Source organism: Corvus brachyrhynchos, unplaced genomic scaffold, assembly GCF_000691975.1.
Source record: "Corvus brachyrhynchos isolate BGI_N302 unplaced genomic scaffold, ASM69197v1 scaffold435, whole genome shotgun sequence".
NCBI classification, from domain to species: Eukaryota; Metazoa; Chordata; class Aves; order Passeriformes; family Corvidae; genus Corvus; species Corvus brachyrhynchos.
In genome coordinates, this window is record NW_008237895.1 from 488,627 (window position 1) to 516,058 (window position 27,432).

The following is a 27,432-nucleotide window of genomic DNA, read 5'->3' on the forward strand; positions in this document are numbered from 1 at the left end:
GTTGGTAAGTTAAACAAGCCTTTCATTCAAAAGCAAGCATTAAGACTAATATGGCTCCCAGAACACAAATTCTGAAATACATATATTCACTGGTAAAATTCCAGGTCACAATTACTCTTTATGTAAATGTCTGTCCTGGTGGAATTTGAAGAAGCAAACACAAAGAAGGTAACACCCTGTAGGAATAGAAATGTGTTCAGTTCCTTGTTTAGGGCTTTGACAAAGAATATACTCACACACAAGGCTGAGTATCTGGATTCTGAGATCGCTGTCTCCAAAGCTGGAAGAGCACCAAACACAAGGAACCCCTTCCAGAGCACATTGCCTGGGTGGGCTGCTCCTCTCTAGAGTTCTCAAAGTCTCCTGATGCAGGGCAGGCCACTATCAGTCAGCCTGTGAGATCTGAGACTCCAAGAGGCATTGGGATCATGTTCCCAAGGCAGCCATATGCCAGATGCAAGATTGTATTTTCTAGCAAGGCTGCAGCAATTCAGCAAAAATGCAAGTAATTCCAAATATTTCAGCCTCAACAGATCTGTGTTTGCAGACCTTGGCATCAGTGGAACATTTCCAGACAGCTCCACTCCCATCGGATCCATTCGTCCCAAATCTCTGGACGATGCTACACCTCTGACACACAGGTACACACGAGATAAAGAGAACACGTTGGAATGAGGTTACTATCCAAAGCTTCAGGGGCAAAAAAAATGGATGCAAATGATTAGATCAGACTTGGATCCACCTATGATGTTCAACAGATCCTGGCTGACAGGTTCTGCCGGGAAGTGATAATAGGCAAAAGCGAAGGGAAGGGAAGGAGAAAAGGTAGCTAACAGACTCTGTAGTAAATTCATCCCGGGTGAGATCATGGACAAATCACCAAGGCCCTCCCTGTTTGTGGCATATCTAGAGAGATCTAAAATAAGATGATATGAAAAAGACTAAGATTGAAAGAATTTATATTTTATTTGGGGAGTAGTTACAAAAACAAAATATACAGGCAAAGGGGCTTTTGGAGCTGCTGATCAGCTCTGCCTGTCAAATTGAAAAGGAGCTGTGGGTGTTTCCAGCTGATTTTAAGAAACATCTTTACCTTGAGGCATCAGTGTTTAGCCCCTAACAGGTCCCCTTAATTACCAGTATGAAAAGGAAGAGACAATGATGAGAACAGATGGGGGTTTGGTCTCACATCCCATTATGGAGCAAACTATGTAAGCCTTACTCAGGTGGGAGCATAGGCTTTAATTCTGTATATCATAGTAGAATGTGGTACAGTAAAAGAAGATGTTCCCACATTATTCTGAAATCAGAGTCTGGACTCCATTTGATAGAAGACAAAAAGATGATTAAATAAACAACTTTTAAAAGATCATGAGGTAACTCTACTTCTTGTCTACTAGAAGATTAAAAGGCTGCATGTTACACTGCAAATAGTACTGCATCTAATAAAAAGCTGTGTTGTTAGCCCACAAATACAGAGGATGGCATGGAGAAGCAATTTGTTAGACTTGCCAGAATAGGTAGCAAGGAATAGAGAGAAGGAGAGCATTCTTAACAACTGTTTGCTTCTGTCATTGCAGAAAAGGAAGAATTGCCCAAGGCAGGTATATTTCCTGGTATGGCACAGGGACTTTGATAGTCAGCTGGTAATACATTTACCAGCTATCTAGTTTTCCCAGAAGTGTCTTGACCTGAGCTGACTCATCTGTGTCCCAGGAGGCTGATTAATCATTCTGATTTATTATGCTGTGGCCTGCTAGCCATTTCAGCTCTGTGTACATTGGTTCCAGTACAATATCTTATACAGGGCAAACTATGTTCTATATAGGCACAGTTATTTAAACTAGATTCAAAACCAAGAAGAATTTATCACCAAGCATCCAAAAAATTGAAATAAGTACAAAATGACACTCTACTGAGCAACATCTGGAAAAAAAGCTGAAACTTTAAAGGGCAGGCAGAGTTACAAGACAAGCTAATAAGCCAATTAAGCCTTATAATTATAGGCATCTTCCAAGGAAATTACAAAATTCCAAGAACTGCTTGTAACCTACAAAAAACCCACATGATTATTTTTAACAAGGAAGCAATGGAGTACTGTGTTATGGGAAACAATCTCAATGCTATTGAATTAATAGCTCTTGGTGGTGAACATACTACCAACCATGCTGTGGAAACCAGCAAAAAAGCTGCTTGAAAAAGCCAGAGTGTGGGCCCATACGCCTTTGTTTGCACCAAAAACGTGTTCTAAATGAAGCTCTACTCCAAAAAACATACTTGGAATGGGCATCACTGTGTCGGCTTTGTGTGATATTGTTATGATACTGTTATCATCTGCAGACAGCAGTCAAGGAAACTTCCAGTCATGAGACCTAAAGTAGACTAAGCAGAAGACTCAGCAAAGCATTAAAAAAAAAAAAAGAGAGAGAAGGATAGCATAGCTGACAAAGAGTATTTTCCAAAAGCAATCTAAAACCCACATGCTCAGATATACAGTAGTACCTCACTAACTACAGTAGTTTGCCTATTCCCACCAGTATTCCACTTGAGATTCCACACTGCTTGTATCTTACTGATTTACACATAAATTGTGCTCAATTTATTTTATTTTTCTTGCTTTGGAAGTTCAGCTTGTGATCTCAGATTCACTCTGACAAAAATCTTTCTCCATCTCAACCCATAATAACAGTTTGTGGGACAAATAAAGACACTTATATCTCTGCACTGGACTACCACACTGACAGGTTCTCTGCCCAGAATTTTGTATTGGAATTGAATGGAGAAGAAGTGAATACCACACTGTTTCTCAAAGCCAGGCTCTGAACGTTTCCTATAGAATTAATAAGTAGTAGAAAGTAGTTTCTTGAGTTTCAGCAAGTTTACAATACAAAGATGGGGTACTGGATTATTGAAAAAGGAAGGTGTATGCCCAGTGGAAGCAAGGTTTTATTTTCTTAGAAGATCTTATGTTTATAAATTAATGTTTAAAGAGAAAAACAAATCACTTATTTAAAGAATGTGCCCAAAACTTTTAATCTTACACTCATTTCTGAGAGAAGTGGATTGCTTACAGTGGCCTTCACTTAAAAAAAATACTGATGCCAACAAATGCCTGCCAGCTGCGCATGAGGAACACTCTTTTAATTATACTGAACTTTGTAGTATTAGTGATGTTTTCAACAGACATCTTCAGCCACTGATAAAAAAAAGTTTGTATTTTTTCAGCTCACTCACATGAAATGGTTGTTTCAAGTGGATCTGTCATTGTGGTTTCCTGGATTTCTTCAGTCTTGTTGGAAAACTTGTAAATTCCCATGGCTGATAGTAAGCTAAGGAAGGAAATAAAAATTAGTAAATACCACTTCAGTGGTGTAAGTCCTTTTCTGGTCTTTGTTGGCTGAGAGTACATTTCAGATTACTATCTGCTTTTACACAAACTTCAAAACAGTTCCATCTGGGAATCCATCTGTATGTCCATTTTGCACCCTCTATTGAACTCCCTTCCACCAAATCAGGCTTCACTAAAGGTATATACTGGTAGATTAGTATTTGGCTGAATTAAGTGAGCCTGGGCTGCTAGTTTATTTTACAAGAGTACTTGACAATATAATACAATAAATGGATGAAGCAACGGGAAGGAAAATTACTCTTTAATATCATATTACTTCCTACAGCTACAGAGCAAAATATGTGAAAGAAACAGTAAGATAAATCAGATGATCTTTTTCCACATGCAGTGACTGGGTATTTAATATCTGCTAATTTTTAATTATATTTTTGAAATTGAAGATGTTTTGTAAACTGAAAACAAAATGCATATAGAATATATTTACTACACAGAGGAATGACAGCAGATCAGCTTTCTGAAGTTATACCTCTTTTTGCACTCAGATCATGTACTAAAATTGCTTGCGCTGCTTACTACTTGTATTGCTGCAGATGAGAGCAGAATGCAGCCCAGCACAGCTGCAGAGAGCATGAAATACACAACAAGGACTATTAGTTACTGACTCCAGTTTACTTTTCCAAAAGCACCTAACTGTCCCATATGCTGTAAACAATCCCATGACTCCTGGAGAACATGAATAATAGTGAAAGAATCACGCCTTCTGAACAGAAGATTCCAGATTTTGCCACAGTTGTTCCAAGAGAAGACGTAGAAAGAAATTCTGAGTAGCATCATGCTGTTAGAGGAATATTGACACCGAGTTGACCCAGTGACAGCACTCAGAGCTGATGAAGAGATTTAAATGGTGCATTCTGGTGAGGGGTTCAAAAGTCAGAAGTCATAACCCAAAATAATTGTGTATACCGGAAATTCAAACTATTTCACTCAGGGTCAGAATAATGAACTCATGGTATTAGTTGCCAGTTAAGAACATGGAAACACTGCAGTCTAAGTGGTTTGGAGACATCTTGGCACTTTTATGGAGAGAGAAGGGATTAAAGGATCTAGTGACAAAACAGAAAAGTGGGGATAAAGAAAAACTTAAGGGGGGACAAGGCTCTGAGGTCAAGTGGCATTTTCCTCTCCAAACGTCATTTCCTTTTATGTCACTCTTCCCAAAGACATCATGTCACATTGAATAAACAATCACTAAAGCTTAGATGAGGAATTGACTCCTACTGGATTGAAACACGGATGAAGCAGCACTGTCTTTTCCTCTGCTCCATAACAGAAGTAGCTGCTAACCAACAAGAATAGACTTCTTTATCTATATACAACTCCATGCATTTGACCCACTCAATCTAATGCAGCGCATGAGGTTTTCTCGTATCAGCTTCTTCCTGTAACCTTATCTTCCCCAGTCCCATCAGAATACTACAGCTGACCAGATAACAGAATTAAACTGCAATAGCCTAATGTCACAACACAACACAACTGTCTAATGTACATTTCATTGGTGACACACTTCTTCATCTGTACTACCCAAAACATTTTGCAGTATTAACATGGGCACACCGTTTGCAATCAAGAAGTATATGGAGCTACTGATCAATGTTTTAAGTAACAAAGCACTAATAAAGGCACTATTTTAGACATTTTTGCTTTGTCTTGTTTTAGAAGAAAACCAGTTCCCATTAAGAGATTGCATCAGATATAAAAACATTTCAGTTGGAAACTACATGCTTATGCAAAAAGGATATGTAAAAGAAGGAGCATTTTTAATTTGTCAAGTATTAAAGCAAGACTGCAATAAAAGTTATTTCTGTTTGACTCTTTCAGAAATGGTTTCTACAAGTTAACTTTTACATTGTAGCTGCTTTCCTTTGCCTCTGTGTGAGTTGACATATACTGCACCAGTTGAGGCACAGAAGGGCTTCTCCAAGCAGCTTGGTACTGATCTGTCCCCAGGACATGTGGGATACTCAGCTATTCTGTGGCACTAGCCCACTGCATTGTGCTTTGTCCTACTTTGTTGAGTTAGGTTCTAATCTCTTGGTCTCCAGTGTACCTGTAAAAACAAGATCTAAGGAGGAGGGTAGGTAGATTATGTCAGGGGTCATGCTCATAGAATTATGAATACACTGATAAAATTATCTTGGAACCTGACTTTTCTCAACAGCATAAACCAAATCACATTTTCCAGAGCCAGGTCCACCTGGATATATATCATCATAAAATCACCCAGCTGTTTCTTTTCTAAAAGGTGTGGGGGGATCCCTTTGCTGATGTTTTGTGGAATACGCAGTTGTGTTTTCAGCAGTAATGCTTAACTGGGTTGTCTCCAAATCTTGCTTGCTAGTGGGCTTCCTCATGGGCAGAGGCACTGAGCAGATTTTGTACCTTTCCAATCCTGAATCCTGAGGAAAGTCCCTGTGCAGGCCTGATCCGTGGCAGCAGCCTGCCAGGCCAGACGGACAGAGATCCTCCAAGCACTACAGGAGAGCTCGAGTGGAGCTGATTCAGATCAGCAATGAGACAAAGCAAGAGAACATGGAGCAGGCTGCATTCAGGCAAGGGGATTTGTCCAGAGATAGCAAAGAAAAATTTCAATAGTTTTCTGAATTGCAGGGGGCCTAAATGGAGCAAATCTTTGAACTTTTGGAGCATTTGGAACATTTGCCAGTGGTTCAGTCATTTTTTACATATGGCTTAAAAAAGGTTGCATCTTATGCATTTACATAGAAACCAGCTTTGTCAGCTCACATCCTGGGATATGGCATTAAAGAACATTCCTCCGATTCTACCCACACAGACAGTTCAATTTCCACAAGTCCCTCAGCTTTCAGTTACCATTAAAAACAGATGTCAAGATCTTTGCAGACTATATTATTAAATCAGGTAAACATTTGTTTGTTTTTTCTCTCTTGTCTTCTTAAAAACATTGTAGAATCGCACTTTATTAAAGCATCTCTGAAGTGCCCTAGAATTTCAGCTAATCTACATTTGCTTCTATCCAGTGTCAGTCTGACACCTCTACCTATCTCTGCTGAATCCCACAGTACTATATAATATGCCTCCAAAACTTATCTAGGTTTCATGTAATAGAGATATTTTATGTTTGGGGACTGATAAAAAGATAATTCAAACTATAATTATAACCATTTGCTCCATGTAACACTTACTCCTTACAGCATAAAGCCATTTTTTCAATTTTTAATTTTGTTTTGTTAAACTTAACAAGTGGCTTCTAATTTAATCTGCAATTAATTAATTTCAAAATTAGGAGATCTTAAAGCATTGAAGCTCCCTCTTAGTTAAAAAGAACAATTAATTATAGATTAGTAATCAATTAGAAGCTATGCATTAGTAATACTTTGAATTCTGAGAGACAACAGTTATACAGAGAGAAACACGTGTGGATGGATACTTCAGAAAAGTAGATGTAAGACAGAGTTCACCTGTCTAGAACTCTAGAACTCTACAGTCCTGACTCTAAAAAAAAATTAGACAGCCAGACAGGGACTTAGCAGGTTGAAAAAGACCAAGTAAGATCTTAATTTCCTTCTGCCATTCTTTCCACCCTTCCTACTAGCTCCATTTTGCCATTTTGGTCCATGATTTTGTTTGCCCTGTAAAGATTTGTCTTTAACAGAACAACTCTCATGAGCATTTGTCTGTGTACAAGATCAGTGCTTAAGCAAAACAAGTCACCATCCCCTCTGAGTCCTCCCATGCCATTGTGATGTTAAAGTGATTTATAACAAAGAATTTATATCTCATTATTCAATAATGGGTGTAGTTCAGAATTCAGGTTCTATCTGGCTCCATTAATTACATGTCAACGATTTTTCTCCCCTCCTTTTCCAACAGAAAAATAAGGTGCTGCCAGAGCAGTCTGCCTGAAAGGTCTAAATGTCAGGGCAGCAGTTTTGAATCAAATGGATCTGACTCAACCAATGCGAGAATGAAAACAGCTATTAGACATTCCGTGACAAGTTGCTGTGACAGGGAAAAGCTTAGAACTGCTTTTCACCCACTTGCCTCCATGGCTTTGGCTCTGTCCTGAATGCACAAAATGCAACACCAGGAGAATAAATAACCTATCCTGAAACTTCTGTGGCTTTTCCTATGGCTGGCACTAAGGATTCCTCCTTTACCTTCCCAGAGAAGGGACTGACAAGGGCAGTTCTGCAGTTCAGAGGGAAGTTACACTGCAGCAGGGTACGGGGGGCCAGAACAGGGCTCAGACCAAGCTTCCACTGAGCAAGTTTTAAACTTGTTTAAAACTTTCAAGCTTCTGACAACCCAGCCATTTATCTGATTTCAGTACCATTTTATACTTATCTTCTACCCAGACAAGCTTTTTCTTGTCCTGGTTACATAAAATTAAATTTCAAACACAGGAATGATTTTGCTCTGCGTAGTTAAGACTACTTCTGGTTTGCTACTTCGGCCTATCAATAAAGGTCTGAAGAAGGGCTGCTTCTTATCCCTCCTGAAGGCTCAGGGATGCACCAGAAAAGCAAGCAAAACTGGAAAAATATAAAAGAAGATCCCCTCCAGGGGGGGAAAAAAACCCCAACAAAACAAACAATAAAAAAAAACCCAACCACCAAACATGCTGGAAATACACAGAGAGCAAAGAGAAAAGTCTTTAAATTCAATTCAATAGCCTAAAACTTCAAGTCATATAACTTTTCCCATACATTAAATAAGTGTCCCATAGTATTTTATTTATAGCATTTAAGGAAAGTACAACAGAGGAAGTATCCCCTGGGAGCCAATTCACCTCTTAAACATGTTCACCTTTTTCAGCATCACTTTTATCTGAAAATTTATGAGGACAACATGTACCTGACCTGCCTCCAAAGAGACCACAATTTGCAACATACCAGGTGGCTACTTCCGAGGAGCAGGAGAGAAGGGGGGAGGGAGCTTTTCCCCAATTCCTCTGGTACAACAGACAAACAGCCTCCAAACTTCCTAGACAACCTTCCATAGAGCAAAGAGCACAAAATGATTAGGAGTTTAAAATTCTTGGAGAAGCCTGCCCCAGAAGAGGGATATTTGAAATAAGGGGCTCTGTATTCTCTCCCTCCTCCCTCAGGGACAATGACACCAGGAGGCAGGAAAGAGGCTGATTCCTCCTCAGATCTGTGTGTCTTCACTGTAGCAACTGGTAACTAAATATTCTTGAATTAAAACCAGAGCTGGACAGGTTATGTCCTGATAAACACAGTTTGCTGTTTGGCAGTTTTGTCAGCCACTTCATATTTCATTAATACCATCGCTCACAGGCTGCCTAAGCACCAAAAAAATAAATTTGAAACATTCAAATCACTTAAAGGTTTCCTGGGAAAAGTATCGGACTGCATGAGACCACCTCATGTGTCCAGAACTGCCACATGTATAAAGAAGGTCCTTAAAACATTGAAAGACTGTGTCCTGTCCTCTTCCATTTGCATTTTCCTGACCTTTTCCAGCTGCCTTCCTCTATTTGTATGCATCTGTTTGCCATCTGCCATTACCAAACATTCTTCCTCCATCAATGTTTGCAGTTCTCCTGCAATCTTTCAAGACTTTTGCTCTGGCCAAGCTGTCATGTTAATCTGGCTTCTCTGAAGGCACTGCTTGCAGCTAAATCTGTGCAGAAAAGCCACCAGCCTGGAAAAACACCAGGGAAGGTTCAATTAAAGACAGTACAGGAGACAAGTTTCATGTGTGACCTCTCTCCTCCTCTCCAATGATGAATCAGTCTCCTTGATCATTCCTACAGATAACAGCAAAACCAACAAATGACACAAGAGAAAAGGACTTGTCAAAGTAGGTGGTGACCCGTGCCACCAATTTCTCTATTAAAGGGATGGGTTTGTTTCTTACTGGCACTTGTTTTCTGCTGGGGACATATCAAGGCTTGAAATTCTCAATCTCTTTCGGTTGTCAGGCATGAGATCACTCTTTAAACTTCTATTTCTGTGGTGGGATACAAGATTAAACATAAAATTAATCACCAATATACTTTTGCCACTTGAAAGGACAAAATTTCCTATTGAATATTTCTGAGATCTTTAATTTACACCTCATGCTCACAAAATGTGTTTTCCACTTGCTTCATTTGGGTATCTTCAGGCTTTTCCAGGTTCTTTCTTTCCCTGTTCTTTTTTATCCTATAATTACCTAAGGAGAGCAACTTAACACTGTTGCCATAAGATGAAAGTCCTAAAAGAGTGGCATGTTTAACACCTTTCAACCAATCGAAAGAGCCTGAGAAGATGAAGAGAGAGAACTCATTATCAATACTTTTTGTTGGCATATAAGGAAAATCACCTAATGACTGCCGACCTTTAGGCTTACTTGCTTTGGTTACAAGCTTACGCCACTGCTAAGCCAATGTGGTCTGAATCAAATTCCAGGTAAAACAGTCAGAATCCTTCTGCATCCTTACATGGTCTTACTGTCCCGAAGGGGACAGCCTCTATCTGCTCACCCATACACAGATTCCCTACACTTTGCTCTGTACCCAGAGTCATAAGAAAGTCATTTCAGGAACAGTGTTCTTGGCTTCTTAAACAAACAGTATACATTGGAATAGTTACTGCCAAGGATTAAAATAATGCCTAAGTGATTTTTTTCCAGGCACTTCACAATACAGTAATTTTTTCATTCAACAGCCTTTCATATGACACTTTTATATAAAAATGTTTACAGGAAATAGCAAACTTTCCTTTCATTCTTCAGGTTACATGTACCCCCATAAAATGCAAATGCTGAGTGAAGTCATTGAACTACCCGACACTTAAAAATGAACACATCTAAGTATCCTGCTTTAGATCAAATAGTGGCTCCCAGCAGCTAAAGGGATATTTCAAACACTGGATAACTGATCTTTTCCCTGCCTCCCCCTGCCACTTTTAATGGGGAGTTACACAGGGAATCTTTATTAGCAAAGATAGTGGGCCTTAGAGGGTCAAGCAAAGGCAGCTGCCATTTGCACTTGCACAGTGAGATGCTCAAGCCTTTATCGTTGTGCGGACTTCTAAAATTTGAAATGAGAACTGGGGACTGTCACAGGGACAAAACACATCCAGGAACACACAGTCTTGCAGCACACCAGAGTCTATGCACTTTCTAGCAGACCTGTAGGAAAGCTGGCAACAGCTGCTGGGAAATGCCAGCCAAAAACCCAGAATCTGCTTCTGCAAAGATGTTTCCAAAGAAACGGAAACATTTCAAATCACTAAAAAACTTTTAGGATTCTCTCTCATCAGAATAGTTCAATAACGATGTAAAAATGTCAGTTGCATTCAGTTTTCCTTTTCTCCAAAGTTTTAGGAGGGTTGTTTTACCACAAGAGTAAAAGTCAAAAAGCCTCAAAACCAATTTGCAGTGAATGCATTTACCAGTAGCACATACAGAGAGAGGCACACTGAGCCTCTGGCACAACAAACATGACATTCCGAAAGCTGAACTCAATGGACATGGACTTGTTACTCCTACAATTTCTGTGGGAGATGCTTTGGCTATTCCTGTGCTGGGCAAAAGACAACACAAGGCCCTCCAGCTGAATGCGAGTGACTCATAAGGAAGCAGAAAAGCTTTCCTAGAAAGAACCTATCATCATGTTCCTCTTTCATTCTTGGTGGAGAGATGTCAAGGCTTTGCTTCTCTTCCCTCTGTCCTTCCTTGCATATTTTTTAATCAGGTGATTATGCCACAGTCTTCTTTCCTCTCAATAAAGAGAAACATCCAACCCTTCAGCATTCCAACTGCAATCACCTGCAAAAACAATGAACAAGAGCAACACAGGACATGAGGTGCTGCTTGGCCAACAAATAGGAAGGATCCCTTCTCTTGGGCTACATTGGCTGCCCAAGGTGTGCTGTGAGTGTGGCTTTATGCCCATGGCTACTCCACCAGCAGCTTACCGTGCCAGGAACACGGGTACAGCTGCTTGTGGGGCAGTGTGTACTGGCTCTGGGACATGCCAGCTCAAAACCCTGCAACAGGAACAATGTTGGAGCAGGTATTTTTTACATGTGCTTTGCTAGAGGAAGAAATCAATCACAAACATACACACTGGGTACAAAGGAGCTTCAGGCTCTCTTCATGTCTTCTCCCTCACTGCCAGCTTTGGGAAGAGAGCAGTTGCTACTAAAGAAAAGGGGCTTCACATTTTGCCATGTTCATCGTCATGTTTTTTTTCCCCCTAAGGCCTTATCCCAGTTACTACGGAAGTAAACTGGCAGGCAAGAAATGCTGGCAGTTAGGAGTCCTATTGCCATAGGGCTGCTTTGTCTCCCAGAGCAAGTAGTCATTGTATTTCTGGTTTATATTTACTATCAGAGCTGCAGTCAGTCACAAAAGCTGCAGTTTCAGCCTTGCAAGGGGAACTGCAAGGGGAGATACCACAGCCCACACTGAAGTGACTTTCCAGAGGGGATGCTGATATGCTTGCTCTTGTGTTTCCCTGAGCATGCCCAGGGACAATACAAGGGTTTTGGGCAGCTAGGCCAGAGTCTGGTTCTTCTGCACAACAAATCAAATTGACCAGCAGTATGAAGTATTAGACATTTCAAATCATCAGAATTTATCCAAAGAAAATGCTGTTTATTTGTAACACCTTGTTCCAAACCTTCCGCAGGTCAGAAACTGGACCCAGCCTGGTTTACCACTTCAAAGCTGATGATCCTAAAAATTTAAATTCAAAACCAAATTAAAAACCACCAACAATAAAATTTTCTACAAATGAGAAACTCTGTTTTCCACCGCCTTGGAATGTGTTTTGTTGAATGCAAAAATTAGTATCTTGGCAAAGACAGCAGAATTTTATCACTTACTTTTTCCAGAGGAGTCCTGAAATATTTATTATGTGCATGGGACGAGCATAATGGAATTCATTCTAATGCTCCATTCAGAAGAGAGTTCATGAGAAAGTAAGAACAGGTCTTTTAATGAGTGGAACCAAGTGAAAGGTGATTAAGATTTGGCCAATTTAACTTTTCTAAAAGCTTATCCCTTTGCAGTCATTGTAAACTTCATTTCCTCACACTCAGGACACACACCTGACAATCTGACCAAACAACTCCACTGGACTTTGATGTAAGGGTGGGCCTGCAGGCAGACAAACAAATTGCTTCAGCTTACATCTCTCTTTCTGGCACTTTAGTCTTTCTTCAAGAATCAACTTGGATAAAAGCAAATCTCTTGAGAGGAAAAATATGTTTCCATTTAGTGAGAGACCATCCTTTATCCATTCTCAGACTGAGAAAGGAGTAGCACTGAGCTCTAGGACAAGAAAAGGAATGCACAAATGTTGAACTAGCTGATGAGCAGCATTTCTGTGGGAAGGCAGGAAGAGGGGGGTTTCAAAGAAAGCATATTTTGGGTGTACAACAGGAAAATTATAACTCCTTTGGAAATTATTCCGAAGAAAACTTACTGTTTAGAGGCAAAAGTCTCACTGGGGGAAGAAGAAACACCGTGGGTTACAGGAGAGATTCAGAGAAGGCAGCCAAGCTGCCTGGATTCACGGAGGCACTGTCACATAAAGCCACATATAGTCAAGTGGCCGCCCAGCCTCCATTCCCAGATAGAAATAGACCTTTGGGATATAATAGGGGAGGGGGCAGACCAAAAAGGAGGAATTACCCTCCCCCTGGCCTGTGCTAGATTTGTCTGCAGGCACAAGCAGTCACAGGGTCTGTGAAGCAATAAGATAATGTGACATGGCAGAGCTTAAAAATAACATTGCTGATTGGAAAACATCAGTGTCCATTACGTGGGACAAACTCCTGGGGCTACATGCAAAAAGCTTCCAAAGTTCTCTGTGACCAGAGTCCAGATCTCGAAAGGTGGATAGCAACAGCAAATCGCTTGTGGAAAAAAGACACTTCCCAGGTTTATTCAGTCATCCAGAGAGTACTCTGAAACTGCCTGTTACCAGGCTCCAAGGCAAGGAAACACTGAGGTCTCCAACATGTGCATTTCTACAGGTAATTAGATATTATTAAAGTGTTTCTCTATATAACAAAGGAGGTCAGGAGAGTCACGGTGTTTGGGATTAAAAGTGTTTCAGGCATGGATATAGCTGAAGGAAAAATTGCTTCTACACAACCCAAAATAAGTTGTAATAAAATAGTGTAAGGTTTCTTTGCATGTACTGAATAATGGGTAATTTCATAACTTCCAATACCCATACTTTAGACAAGCTTTTACAAACCAAATTCAATGAGTTCTGCTCAAGGGACTCTTGCAACACTGTGAAGCATGCAATATCCACAGGTATTGCAACATCTAATTGCAAAATAAAGGCTGTTTGCCTCCAAATCTCGTCATGCTCTCCTTCTAGCCAACAGCGACAGTGTTACATAGAGATGATTTTCTTTTGGGTTAGTGAGTTGAATCAGCTCAATAGTCATCTGACAGGCACCCAACACACCCAAGTCAAGGAAAATAGCAGAATTGCAAGGCCAGGAGCTAAGAAGGAGAGCAAGACCTCTCCTGCCTGTAATACTGAACTGTTAGCACAGCTACTTCTGTCACTGCAGTGCTGCTCACGAGCTGTTCAGCTGTCCCATTGGTTAGAGGCAAGAGTTCTGCAGGTCACTTCTGAGCCCAGTGCTCCAATATGGACAGGAAAAGTGGACAGGAAAACAATGCTGCTGTGGCCACACTTCTAAAGAGTCAGGGGGAAGCAAAATTTTTGTAAATGTTATTGGCATAGAAAAAATACCCCAATTATCTGTGAGTGACAAGCTAACAAAGGGAGTTTTTAAATACTCTGATTCAGAAATCAAGCAGAGCAGTTCACTACCATTGACCACAGAACAGCAGGCATCTTGAAACAACTCAGACAATGTAAGGTTTGCTGGTACCGCTTTCCTTTCCTCTTTATTCCTGGCTGATCCCTGTGCTCTGATCACCTTGCACTGCACACTTCCTGTTTTTCCTCTATATATTCTAGTCAACTTCTGCTTTTCCTTCAGACTTCCAGGCCAGAATTACTGGGAGGGGAGCCTCACTATACCTTCTTACAGAGAGAAAAAACACAGCACTTAACCATTTTATGTGATAAAATGAGCACAGACCTTAGTGATCAAAAGAGAAAACCAGCATCTTCCAGAAGAGTTCAGAGTGGGACCCAGCTGAAGGTCAGAGGGCTCTGGAGGGGCCCTGAGTGCATGGCTCAGTGACACAGCCAGGCTGACCTGCTGGCTGGCAGGTGCAGATGGAGGACTTCTATTCCTGCATAATGTTATTCCTCTCTCCCCTGTGCCTCCTGCTCCAGGTGCCACCTGTGCAGCCCTGTCCCTTCTGTGGAGGAGCACTACTAATTATCCAGTTCAGTTCATGGGCATGGCAGAACACTTCATTTCAGTTGTGAACTCTTACAAATTAAGTAGGTTGAACAAGCCATGGTGGACCACCAGAGCTGAAGTAGGCAAAGCAGTGGGGAACAGGAAGGTGGGAGGAGCAGGATTGGTCCCTCTCACCTGATAAATTGAGCAACATCATCAAACTGTGTGACTTCTTCTGGTGGAGACTGTACCAGGTCTCCCTTTGTATCTCTGCATGATTCTGTCACTGGGCACTCAGACACTCTCAAGTAAGAGTGAGAGGAAGAGGTTACCTGATCAATCAAGTATTTCCTTCAGCTGCAGTTCTTTTTCCTACAGGAAGCCCTGGCTTGTATAAACCACTCAAGAAGCAAACATCAAAGGACTCCTCTATCACTTAGTCAGGATAATAGACTGTACTTGAACTCTACCCAGTGAAGTGAAACTTCTTAAACTGAGAGCTGAAGTTTAATTTGTTATTCCTGGCAAACTGCCCAAGAGGAAATGGATCCAGGGCAGAAGTTTGTTTGTTAGATAGCAGTGAGAGATTGACACTTTTATAATAAGCCACGAAAGAAGGGAGAATAGAAAGAGCTGCTGAAACTACTGATTATTATAAGATCTGCTCTTAATGCTGCATGAGTTACAAGATCTCCTTTTAGTAATTGTCAAATAATGGAAATAAGAGACCATGAAACATCAGTAAGGAAAGAGTTTGAGCAGAGATTGTGCACATGAGGCTGATTCAAAAGAATAAGAGGAAAAAGCACAAAATCAGCTGCAGCAGGTCCTTTACAGACTGGAATTCTTCACTAAAGATGAAAGGTACTGACTGCCAGTTCTGTCCACACTTTCAGTCCATTGTATGTCCGTCCGTCCATACCCTGCCCACTAGTGTCAAAAATGTGGTGCAAGGAGCTCTCAGTTGTTTGATAAGGTAGGCTACAACACAGCCAGGATCCCCCTCCAGCGTGTTGTCCTGTGGCTCTGTTGCCCCTGTGCCTCAAGATACATAAGCTCATGGACCCTCTGCCCTACTGTGGCACAGCCTCAGCCACACCAAGCTTCAGAAAGCCAACAGAAAACATGGGCTGTGGTGAACAGATAGCAAAATGGTTTCCCTGCACTGAAATTCTTTGGTTTGTTTTTCAAAACAACCAACTGCACTTGACAGATACACCTTAAGCAAAAACACCACATGAACTTTACCCAGTCATCTCTCTGGTGAGCTCAATTAAGATATCATCTTCTAAATAAGAAATCTGAAGTTGCTTTTTGACTTCGGGATATATGACAGTTACCTCTTTATTATATATTAAAAGTAGAAGTATTCCATGGTAACACATACCATTTTGGAATCTCCTTTAGTGTCAGTAATTTACAAGCTGCATTAAGACAGACAATTTAAACTAATGAAAGCTCCCAACAAGAGCAAAGCAGTGCATTTACCATAAATACCAAGAGGCTTCATCCCTTCAGGCAATTTTTAAAATATTTTTTTCCCCTTCACTATGCCTGGAGCACAGTTTAAGGAGCTGATTAGGTATATAGATTTAAGAACAACTACAAATATTAAGAAATACTACTGGGCGCATTTGGTAGTGACTCTTCCGAAGTTCCTTGCACAGATTTTGCAATGTGGAAGAATTCTAAATATTGTTATACCCCTTTCCTTGATGTTTTGTTCCTTTGGTAAAGCATTTTATTTGGAAAGGCTTTGTCTAAAGGTTAAACAGTCCCCCTGAAATCTCTGAATGAAACAGAAAAGCGTGTTTAGACGTCTGGTCCCAACTGCCATTGTCCCATACCTGCCAAAACTCCCAGGCTGTGTGGACACTGGCAGCTCCCAGAGTACATCTGCCACCAAGTCCTGTCCTTCCATGGGGACAAGGCAGATGTGGATCCAGCCTCAGACCCTGCAGAGATGCAGCAGAGAGTTTTCAGCTGTTTGGACCATGAATACTACTATAGACATTCCTCATCTTTCAAAGAATAAAAAGCAAAGCACATGGAATCATCCTGTGGATCAGCCTAAGGCCTTGAGCTGCCAAGCTGAGCCATCCTTGCTCTGCCATACACCACAAGAACAGATACAATGTGAACACTGTCCAAATATATCTCCTGTAGTTTCTGCCTGGGTCTTAGTGAGATCCTCTCTTGGGAAGGAAAGATTCATCAATAAGCACCCATCCATAATTAAGCAAATAGGCTATTGGAGAAATTTAATAGCAAATACCTAAAAAATTATTTTTATACCATACGAAGACAAAAAGAGAAACAGGAAAGCATGAAATCATATTTTGGCTTTCTGCACAGGAACCACAGAATAAATCATATGCTGTTGATACATTGCTTTCAGATTCTCACCCAATAGTTATTATGATCAAATCTACAGCAACTCTGTAAAAACAGAGGAATGAGGCTGATGGAGACTGTTTGGTTCTCAGAGCCAAGATAGCTGTAAACAGGTAGCATCTTTACCTTTAAATTAACAGTTTTAGCTAATTGGGCTGTCACTTTTCCAGCTGCTAACCACTAAGCATTTGCCTCCTAAGCTCAAGGAAGAAGCCTCCAGAGACTGTGAGTCTGTGAATGAAAACTGTTTTGGGTCCCATGGCAAAGAAAGTACTTTGCTCTCAAAAATAGATACATTTCTTGTGGGAAAAAACAGCCCAGCTCCTTCCTCTCCCATAGATAACAATGCAAAATGTCAGACACCTCCCAGGCTCTGTTCCCAGGAGATCAATAGCATTGCAGTCACTACTTTGGTGGGTTTTTTCCGTAAAGGTTAATTCGTATCTAATCAAAAATCGTGACCCAACAGTTCACTGCTTATGGGAGCATGAGGTGTGGAACGTAAGGCTGCCAATAGTGTTGAACTGCTACAGCTGCAAAAAAGCTACAGCAGGATTTGAGCACTTGGAAGACCCAAAGCCGGGGTGTGAGAGAGGTAAAGACTGGAAGCAGGGAAGCAGGCAGGGCCTGTGTTCAGTGCACAACAGTGAGGGGCTCCAAAGCAAGGGGAGCTTTCTGCTGCAAACACAAACCTGCTGGCTTGTGTTTGCAGCAGAAAGCCCATGGGATGCATTCACTGTGTTGACAGTATGTTGTGCAGGCTGGGGGCTGCACAGTGACAGTAGAGCAATGCGGAATGAAACACTAAAGATCACATTCAAGGGTAAAAAGTGTGCCATGTGCACATTTTTAAAGCAAAGGCTTTCACCCAGAGGGTTTGGTGACTGCAGCATACGAGCATCTGGGGCCCCCACACAGTATCAGCTCTGCCAGAGCCACCAGGCCAGAGCCCTGTGCTGCTGGCTGTCACCTGCTGTAGGGCAGCAGCCAGGGGGGCTGAGTCCTGCTGGGAAACTGCACAGAGGGTCTGACACCATCGCCCAGCAGCACTGCCACCCCTCTGTGTCACAGCACTGCAGCACTGCTTCAGGACCCTTCTGGTCCCCTGCACTGCACCTCACACCTGTATTAACTTTGTGCTGAGATCGCAGGCAGCCACATCTAGGGCAGGGGCAGAAGCAAGGACAGATGTGAGGACACTCCCCAGAGGTGATCCCAGTCCATTATTCTCATTTCATTAGATAAATCCTACACCAAACAGCCAGGAAAAAAAAAAGAAAAAAAATCCCAGATAGGCAGTTAAACTGAACCACAGGCTGTGCAGTACCACAGCAGGCTCCACAAAGCTCTTGCATTCCCAGGGGAGTAAGAAAAGGGGGAGGAAACATCACAAGAGATGACTTTGCTTACTCACATCATTGGTGCAGACACACTTGTTTACATTTGATTGGCCTCATCTAAACTTTGCTGGAGGTTGACCATAATATTTACAAGATGAAAGAACAATTATGTAGCTGAGAGCAGCTAAATGGAACAAAACAAAACCAGAGACAGAGAAATCATGTCATTTGCTAAAGTCAAAAAAAACCAAACTGAGCCATCAGACCACACATTTGCCTCACGCTATATAATTTACACCATGGTACTATTTGTGCTGCTTTACTGCTATATGGATGTTCTTTGAGTTTATAAACACTTACAGTGCTTATGTGCTCCATGTACTTACTTGTACCATAAAAATTTATATGGAAGGATATTTCTCATGCCTCATCTGTTTGTTTACAGAGTCCACCTTTAAAAGACCAATATTCTTCCCTCTGGGGCCTGTTTACAGTCTGCACCTGTGATGGTTTCTTCAGTTTCAACCTCATGGGCTGTATTTCTTACATAACTGTTTTCCCTCTTTCAGACACCATTAATCATCCCTCCGTCAAAATCTTCTTCCCACACCAGGCTTTACTGTACATTCCTTGCATTTTCATACCATGATGTCAGTCCAGAAAGGAACAAAGATAAGAATTGCTCAAGATTTTCCTTCAAATGATCCTGTTTCTACAAAGCTATATATAAAATAAAACCCTCATACTCACCATGGAATTTGGAAAGGACCAGACTTGGGGATTTGTGATTTTCTAATCTTCCATGTCCTTTTCTTGAAATTTCTTCTAAATTTCCATGTCCATTTCTTGAAAACTAAATGCAAAATTATTTCGGAAAAATGAGTGCAGAAGTACAGGGACCAAAGCAAGCACAACTCAGCTTTGTAATCAATGGTAGAGCAACCAGGCAAGTATGTAAATTACACTGCAAATGTTTTGAAAATAGTTTGTCAACTATGCTTGAAAAAGTATGACTTTTTTTTTCACACTTTTCAATGTTTGGGAAAGTGAGATTGTTGCATGCATTTAACACCTTTTCGCCACTGCAAATGATTTAGAATAGCAAGAAGAAAAGAGTGCTGAGATGCTATTTCCATTCATTTGCATGTTTCAGAGATAGGATGGACTCCAAATTTTTAATTATCATTTTCCTTTTGTGAAAGAAAGCAAACTCTGTTAAATCTGTCGAATCCCTATTCCTAGGCAAACATTCACCCTACTATGGTTTTATTGGACTCAAGAGTAGGTATCTTCCAACTAATTAAGATCTCTGCCTTTTTTTGTTGTAACACTAACACTGTAAAGACTCCACATACCATCACAGCAAAGCATCAGAGGAGCAGTGTTGTAACATATCTGCCTGTCAAACATCACCTAAAAAAATACCCAGGCAGCTCTGTTCTTCTCTTGGAGTGAAGAAGAGAGCTGTTCAAGCAGAACAATATTTGTTTTATTGACAGATTTTACTGTTATCTGATACCCACCAGTGGGCTCCATTTGCAGTTTTTATCATAGAGTAATTGCTTATTAGAGACATTACCAGGTTGTTTATTTGAAAACTATTACGCTAATAAGGAACAATCATATTAGCAAGGTGTGCTCTTTACAACTTTATTTGTTTATCCTCAGGGACTAAACTTCTGAAACCCCAAACCTTTTGTTACACACTGAAAGATTTGGAAGTAAAATGTCTTAAGTTTTTTTTTCATGTCTGAGAAATTTGTCCAATAATAATCAGTAGTTTTATTGCTGTCGTAAATAACAGGAGCTGCCTGTGACAGAAGGATGCTCACAGGATTGAAGGCTATTCTGTACACAACCATTTACTTGTCTGGAAAAATTATGTTGCTGCTGTATTTGCATATTTTCTTATTACAAATGTTACCATAGCTATAACCTACCAACTTCAGTATATTATTAAGACCAAAGGGAAGGAAGAAACTGAATGTAGCATAGCTTCCAAGGCTCTGGGAAAGCACCTGTTTCCCTTATCCTTGGAGCCCTAGGGGCTTTTTAACCTTGGACTCACCAATAAACTCCCTTAATGATGACCTAGATGGGATCAGTTATATTTACACATCCCAAGATTTCTAACAAACCAACAAGTACTTACAGCACATTTTCAGTCTTGCAAGAAAATGCTTTCACCATTAGCACAACTGAATTTTTTGCTATGCTGCTGCTGTTCATTATTTTGCTGTGCTGAGGGTTATTTGTACTGTATACAGTATCACTTTCAGGTAATAATTAAGAAAGCAGTCTTGCAATGGGTAGTGCCCACAAGCAGAGTAGAGTTGCAGATTCCAACCTGACTGCATACCGAAGCAACAAGACATTGTTATTTATAGTCCAGTAGCACACAGACCCAAATTTGGGATCACAGCCCAATGTGATTAGGTGCAATGTAAACACACAGGTAAACATCCCAAACCAAGAGGTCATATGTAAAATGATGACAAAAAACCAAAACAAAACAAAAATCAGGGGGAAAAAAAATAGCAAGCAGAAAAAGAAGAGCAAGCAAACCACAGAGCAGGAGAAGAAAAAAAGGAAAGAACAACTTGCATGGGGACTGACCTAACACAACTCAGCTCACCTCTTGCCTGTGGCTCGCTTTGGCAGTCATCAAGAAGAGGATGTGGCTTTGGATTAAGTAATCAGACAAGTCTGTGTAAAAATGGAAACAGAATAGGCTGGATTTTGTTATGCAAATATAAAGATATTAAGCACTCTTAAGTATCATAGTGTATTTCCCATCTCCCTGTTTCTGTGTACATACAGACTTGCATGTGTGCTCATGTGTGTCTCATAATAAAGTTAATCTTATTGCAGTATAAGTAAAACACTGAAAGAGGAGGTAACAATGCAGGGAAGCAGACATGTTGTATCAAAATCGAATGTGTCTGTGGGCTGGAGTCCAAAGCCAGCAATCCTGGTATATATTTTGGAAACTTTCAGTCTTGAAATTGAGTGAGCACACCCAGATACTACCTGAACTTCCACTTCACTGACTTCATATGAGGAAAGAGGGGCAGATGGAGATGAATTCTTATACCCAAACTAAAACTTCTTGCAGTAGTCTCTATAACTGTGTAGAGGTAAACTGTAACAGCAAGGAAAAGAGAAATACATAAAAGGCACAATGTTTTGTTCTGAAGCCTCAGCCACTCTTCAGGAAGGAGACGTATCACTTTATATAATACTTTACAAATCATTGCTTCCTTCAAAACATGGGAGATCCTGCTTCAGTGCTGCCTTTGTGCCAGAAAAGTCTCTCTGAGTAAGGGCTCCTTCACTTCATAGCAGAGTTCCTAGGGCTGAAAGCTCAGCTCAGTGTCTGTGACTGGGTGCCCTTCCAGCCAGCCCCCTTCTCTGCCTGGTACTCAGCCCCCCTCAGCTAGGCCGGAGGATCCCATCTGTGCCAAAGGATTTCCCTGCATCTGGAGTAGCAGAATAAAAGCCAGTTTCAGACAGCTGAGAGCACGCAAGAGCATGTGAGGTAGTCCCATACTTTAGGAGATCATTTCAGCAACCCCTTAAAACAGGCCTGTGCCCAGTAAGGGTCACCCTTTAAGTCTTTAGTGTAAATTGCAGTGCATACTCTTCTTGTGTGTGCTTCAGCAGAATGCTGGGCTCACAACACCTGATCCGGCAGAACGAGGAGCAGGACAGTCCCTTCTGCTTATCTTTGCCTGCCCCAGATTTTGCAGGCTGCCCATTGCAACCTGCCAACACACAAGGGTGGCAACCTAGGGGTGACAGCTTTCCAACCTCTTCCTCAGGTACTTACATCAGCTGGCAGAAATTCTTCAGAGATGGCAAGAGGGCTAGATATTTAGAAGTGGTGTTTATTTTTCTGGAATAGCATATGCAGCCAGCTGCATGTTCTCTTCATCAAAAAATGTTGTGATCTGAATACCCTTAAGCCACTCTCCTGTGTCTCTTGTCCCTCTTGATCAACTTTAAAAAAAAAAAGAAAACACTCTGACACTTCATGGTGTGCTCTTACAAGCACGGTCTTGTTTGTAAGCGCATAGTGGGAGTATGGGATGGCTTTGAGAAGAGCTCTCTGTTCCAGCAAGTTTATATTTGAAGGTGAATGTAATGAATGGGATCAGCCTGTTTCTCACATGCAGCGCCTGAGCCTCAGGCTGAGACAGGCAGTGCAGGGAGGCAGATTTGTGTCCAGCTGTGCTCCAACACCACGGCTTTAAAGCCCTTCTCTCGGACTCTCTCTCGCTCCAGGTCATTGGTAAGAGAACCTGCATGTGAGGTTTTTCTTGTTTCCCATCTAAAATCTACTGACTGTAGCTGTGGCCACAGTCTGACTTAGGAAGAGAGCTATGCTGGCTTCACACACAAGAGACTACAAGTGAAAAAATATCAGCAATGCCAGAGTAGACAGGAACAGATGAGCTGAAGACTCATCATGCACCCAAACACCTGAGGGAAGCAAAGCCAGGCTCAGGCAGCTCCAAAGCCCTGCACTCTGCACTCCTGTCACCTCCCCTTGCAGCTGGGCTGCCTGGGCCCTACTGGTTTTCCACAGGGTGTGACAGAGGGACACCCCTCCACCCTGCACACTCCCCACCCACTGTGACAGCACCTCCTCACTCCTTTGTCTCACCCCAGTGCAGCTGTTGGATGGGACGGCAGTGTCCCCAGGAGATACCCTCAGACTGGCCAGGAAGTTCCAGGTGCAGAGGGGAATGGGAGCACCACATCTCTGAACAACTTCAATGAGCCATGATGGCTCAAAATTGCCATTTTAATTCTTGCCCAGCAAAGTAAAGCTTGCACAGAATACATTGCTGAAAATAACTCTTTTTTCCTCCACTCTTTCAGTTTGGTTTTTTTTTTTAAACTGGTTTTAGTGTCCAGCAAGAACACTAGAGGAGCAGAGAAGGTGGGGATTTTTCTCACTGTTCAAGGGGACTGAGCAGCCCCAAACCTCTCAACTCCAGTTTTTCATTACTGCCCTGCCTTCCTCCTGGGGATCGACTCAGCAGCACTGTTTGGGTTATGTGCTGGATATAGACTTAGTTCTCCTCCATTCTGCTGTTCCTGCAACTCCATTAAATTTCCACTGGGTATTTGAAAACAACATTATATATGTATATACACACATACGCACAGACACATGAAACAGAGCTCTTTAAAAGAGTTTACATCCTGGGAGGAAGCCAGCATTGATTTCTTTAAATTCAAGTAACTCCTGACTTCTGAAGGAGTTCATGTGTCTGAGAAGCAGCAGTGGAAATTTGTCTTTCAGTGCTTCTGCTTATCATTTATCAAGGTTCTGGAGTACATTCACATCTTTGTAAGGGCCTGAAGAAGCTTCACTAAAGAGCCTTTTTCCCATTAGCAGATCTGTGAAATTGTCTGAGAGACTGACATATGGGACTACAGACAGATGTACCACATTCATTGGTCCTTGCTTCCCAGCTCCCCAGCTGCAGCACTCAGCTCCAATGCAGCATCACTGCTGCTAAAGCCTTGGCATTTTATCCAATTGCTCACTTGTCACAACGCAGAATGAGTCTATGAAGCACTAATATTTTTAAGCAAACACAGGAGCTCCCACGACTAAGGAGGGATCTGGCACAGATGAGACATGACAGTTTGGGTGATGGCCTGAGTGGTGAGAAGCTCAGGTAATGCACACACGTGAACCTGCAAACGTGCTGCTAATGTCCGAGGAAAAAAGGCTGCTGCCATAAATCACCTTGTCTGTGAAAATATTCTGAAATGACAGCATCAGCCTCTATATTTGAGAGATAAACTATCCAGTTCCTCTAGCCTCCCTCAAACTTTATCACAGACACAAAGAAAAAGGAAAGATAACAAAAAGAAATCTATCTGAGAAGCCATTTATTTTTATCAGCCTGGACCTCTGGGACACAGTTCATGCAATTTCACCTCTGTACCATTCCCCTTCTTGGAGTCATCACACTTAGGCAGTAAAATGTCTAATTTTAGTAATTGTCAAAAAATTGGCAACTCCTGTATTTCTGAAAGAGTTGAATATGGTGTTAGACTAAGCCACAATCTGGCACCCAGGTCAGGCTGGGGTTTTTTTCAAGAATTGCTTAAAGGCAGCCCCCAGAGATGGAGCACAGATACATGACTTTAACTAACTAGCACTGGAAGAAATATATTCAAAATGCATGAGGTAGTTGACAAACTTCCAGGACAGAAATGTCCTTTGCTCTTTGCATTGAGAACAAAAAGGCATGGAACACAACAAGGACATTTATATACAGTGGGTGACTGAAAGGTTGGATTTACCTTTACTTGCTTCTACTACTGCCTTTAACTGTCAGAGTTTCAGAGGAGGTGGATCCTTGTCCTGTTTTCCCAAACATCTGGGGCTCATGACTAAGAACTCTGCATGCTGTGTTGAGCAGCAGGGTGGTTTTCAATGCTCAACACCAAAATCTTCCCAGGGCAACCTCTGGCCACCACTTCTGCTTCCACCTGTCAGGAAAGTACCAGCCCTGCAGAAACTTCTGCAAACAAACTCTCTCAAACAGCAGCAGCCACAAGTGAGCATATTATAAATGGTAAAGGAGCACTGAACAGTTCTTTTCTAACCAGAAAAAGGCTGCTGTCAAGTGATTTAATTTCCCTGCTAAATTGTATAGTAAAAAAGAAATTGCATGTAAAGACCACGTGACTGGGAACGAAAAGCCTCTCGTTGAAAGCTTTCATTTGCCCTTTATCACACTGTTTTGCTTCATATTCTATAAATAGCTCATGTGCACTGTTTTTCCTTTTGGCCTCATAACTATGAACTGGTTCCTCACTGGCTTTGCAGAGTCTGAAGAAAATCTCTGGAGAATGCTGTAAGCATATTTGATAGAAGCTCGCAAGTGGATTAATTTCAAAACAGGATTCAGTTGGCATATTTAAATATATATAATAATCAGAGCTGTTTGTAATAGATTCATCTCATTCTGCAGCAGAAATCAGGAATTGGAGTAGCTTGGCTTCTGCAATCTGATTTTAGTTACAGTTAGGCTGCAATTTATTTTTAGTAACAAACTGTTTCCCCGAGACAGATTTGGCTGCTCATTAGCATTGGGAGTCTTCTCTACAAAAAATATATTGTGAAATTTCCTTTTAGCTTTGACTAGGCCCACCCATTGAAACATAAACTCCATTCTGCAAAGACAGAGAAGATTTGATCATCCATCTTGTCACTGACAGATGATAAAGATTCTGAAAAATAAATTGTCCCTCTTCCCTAAATTTTTTACTTAGTATCATCACACAGTTTCCCCTTAAAAAGGCAGGGAAATCTGTTAATCTGCATTATGAGCTTAATGAAAAGCAGCATAATTGAAAAATTGTTGTAATGAAAGAGAGTAAAATACCAGTTGTGTTGGATTTGTGATTTTATACCACTCGACTACTTCATCAAAACATTGGCTAGGGGAATCCTCCACAGTGACTCCTCTAGATGGGTTAATTGGCAGGTTGGGATCCAAATCATTGCCTTCACCAACTGATCTTTCCAGAGTGAGTTTAATCTGCTTTGCTTCCCATTTCACCACTGGTGTCAGCCCACGCTTCTGCAGTAGCAGCCTGGTTTTACTTATTAATCAGCATTTTCCAAACCATTTTTTCTGCTACACCCATCCAGGTAACGTCCAGGCACACGGACTCCTAACACTCCGATTTCCAGCATCAGAAATGCCAGCTTTGGTCAGGCCAAGGGCTCCTTCAGCCTCCCTGCAGCAGGAGGAGAGCTTTTAGCCAGCCAAGGCCATGGTGTTTCATGGTTATGAACGCCTGTTCTCCAGATGTGCTTAGCTGGGCTTATTAAGGGTTACCCACAGCAAGCAGATTTACTTCAGCTCACCCCTGTGGATGATGAACATACCTCCCCTGCAGCACACCACACATCAGGAGATGGTGATCCTGACACAGAGCAACCTCTCAGAGTCACGGTCCTGCAAAGCACAGCTCCCTGCTGCACCCCACATCCTGGGGTGAAAGTAAACTTGCTGCTGCAAAATATTTGCTTTACTAAAGATGAACTCTACCGGGTGCTTAAAGGAGCAAATTCAAAAACTGGCAATGCCAGAGTTCAGATGTGCCAAATGGCAGGTTTGGTGCTCTGTGGGTTTGGGGATTTTTAATTCTTTAGATCCTTTAGCCACTATTAACGAGGTGTCATGTTAGAAATTTGGTTCATTTAAATTATTTTCAAAGTAGACAAGCTATTGGAATGGACTGCAATCTATGCCTGCCTAAAGCTTCAAGCATTACGATGCCCTGACAGTTCAAATGTTACACAGAACTTGTAAAATTCAAAGAACATTTCTTTTACCTTCTCTGAATTACCAAGGGATGTGGTATATTTCCATACAATTTTCGAGAAAAATAAATCTTTTCCCTAAGAACACTGTTTATTTTCATTATGTCAACTAGTATTTTCATACCTGATAACAAGAAATAAACCCCACTTTACTTCAAAAGTATGAATACAATCTTAGCAGTTAATTGTCATGGCATTACAAAAATACCACTGAAATGGGTATGAAAATTGCTCAGAGCAATTGGTAGAGCCTTTTCATTAGCCACGGAGTGCAACAACTCCAATTCATACATGTTTACACAGAGCTTTCACATATATGGCTATGCTTGATTTTGGAAATTATGTCAACTGGAAAAACATCATTTCCTGATGTAAAGGACACAGACTTCACAGATTTTTCACTGAAATCACAGCAGTTGATTCAAAATTCTTAACCTCTTCTTGTAACTAACCTTGACCGTTTGACCCTGAGAGGTTTCACAGATAATTGCCTCTTCGAGGGAGGGGTCTGAAAACGGTGGATTTCAAATAAAAACAGAGATCATTTTATGTTTGTCATTAGTGTACATGTAGGCAGCGGCAACCTTCTGCTTTGGATTTCCCTTGTTTCAGTTGCCTCCATCCCAAGTGCGCTGTTATTTGAGCAGGAAT

General features: G+C 41.3%; 1 long non-coding RNA gene across 1 annotated transcript in view; it reads right to left on the reverse strand.

Moving 5' to 3' along the window:
- Window positions 1-27,432, reverse strand: part of LOC108446385 — a 254,649-nt gene that overhangs the window by 211,604 nt on the left and 15,613 nt on the right. The window contains exons 3-4 of the long non-coding RNA XR_001861558.1: window positions 21,055-21,125; window positions 3,235-3,329 (exon numbers count right to left, since the gene is read on the reverse strand). This is a non-coding gene — a long non-coding RNA (uncharacterized LOC108446385). The remainder of the gene's footprint in view (window positions 1-3,234; window positions 3,330-21,054; window positions 21,126-27,432) is intronic.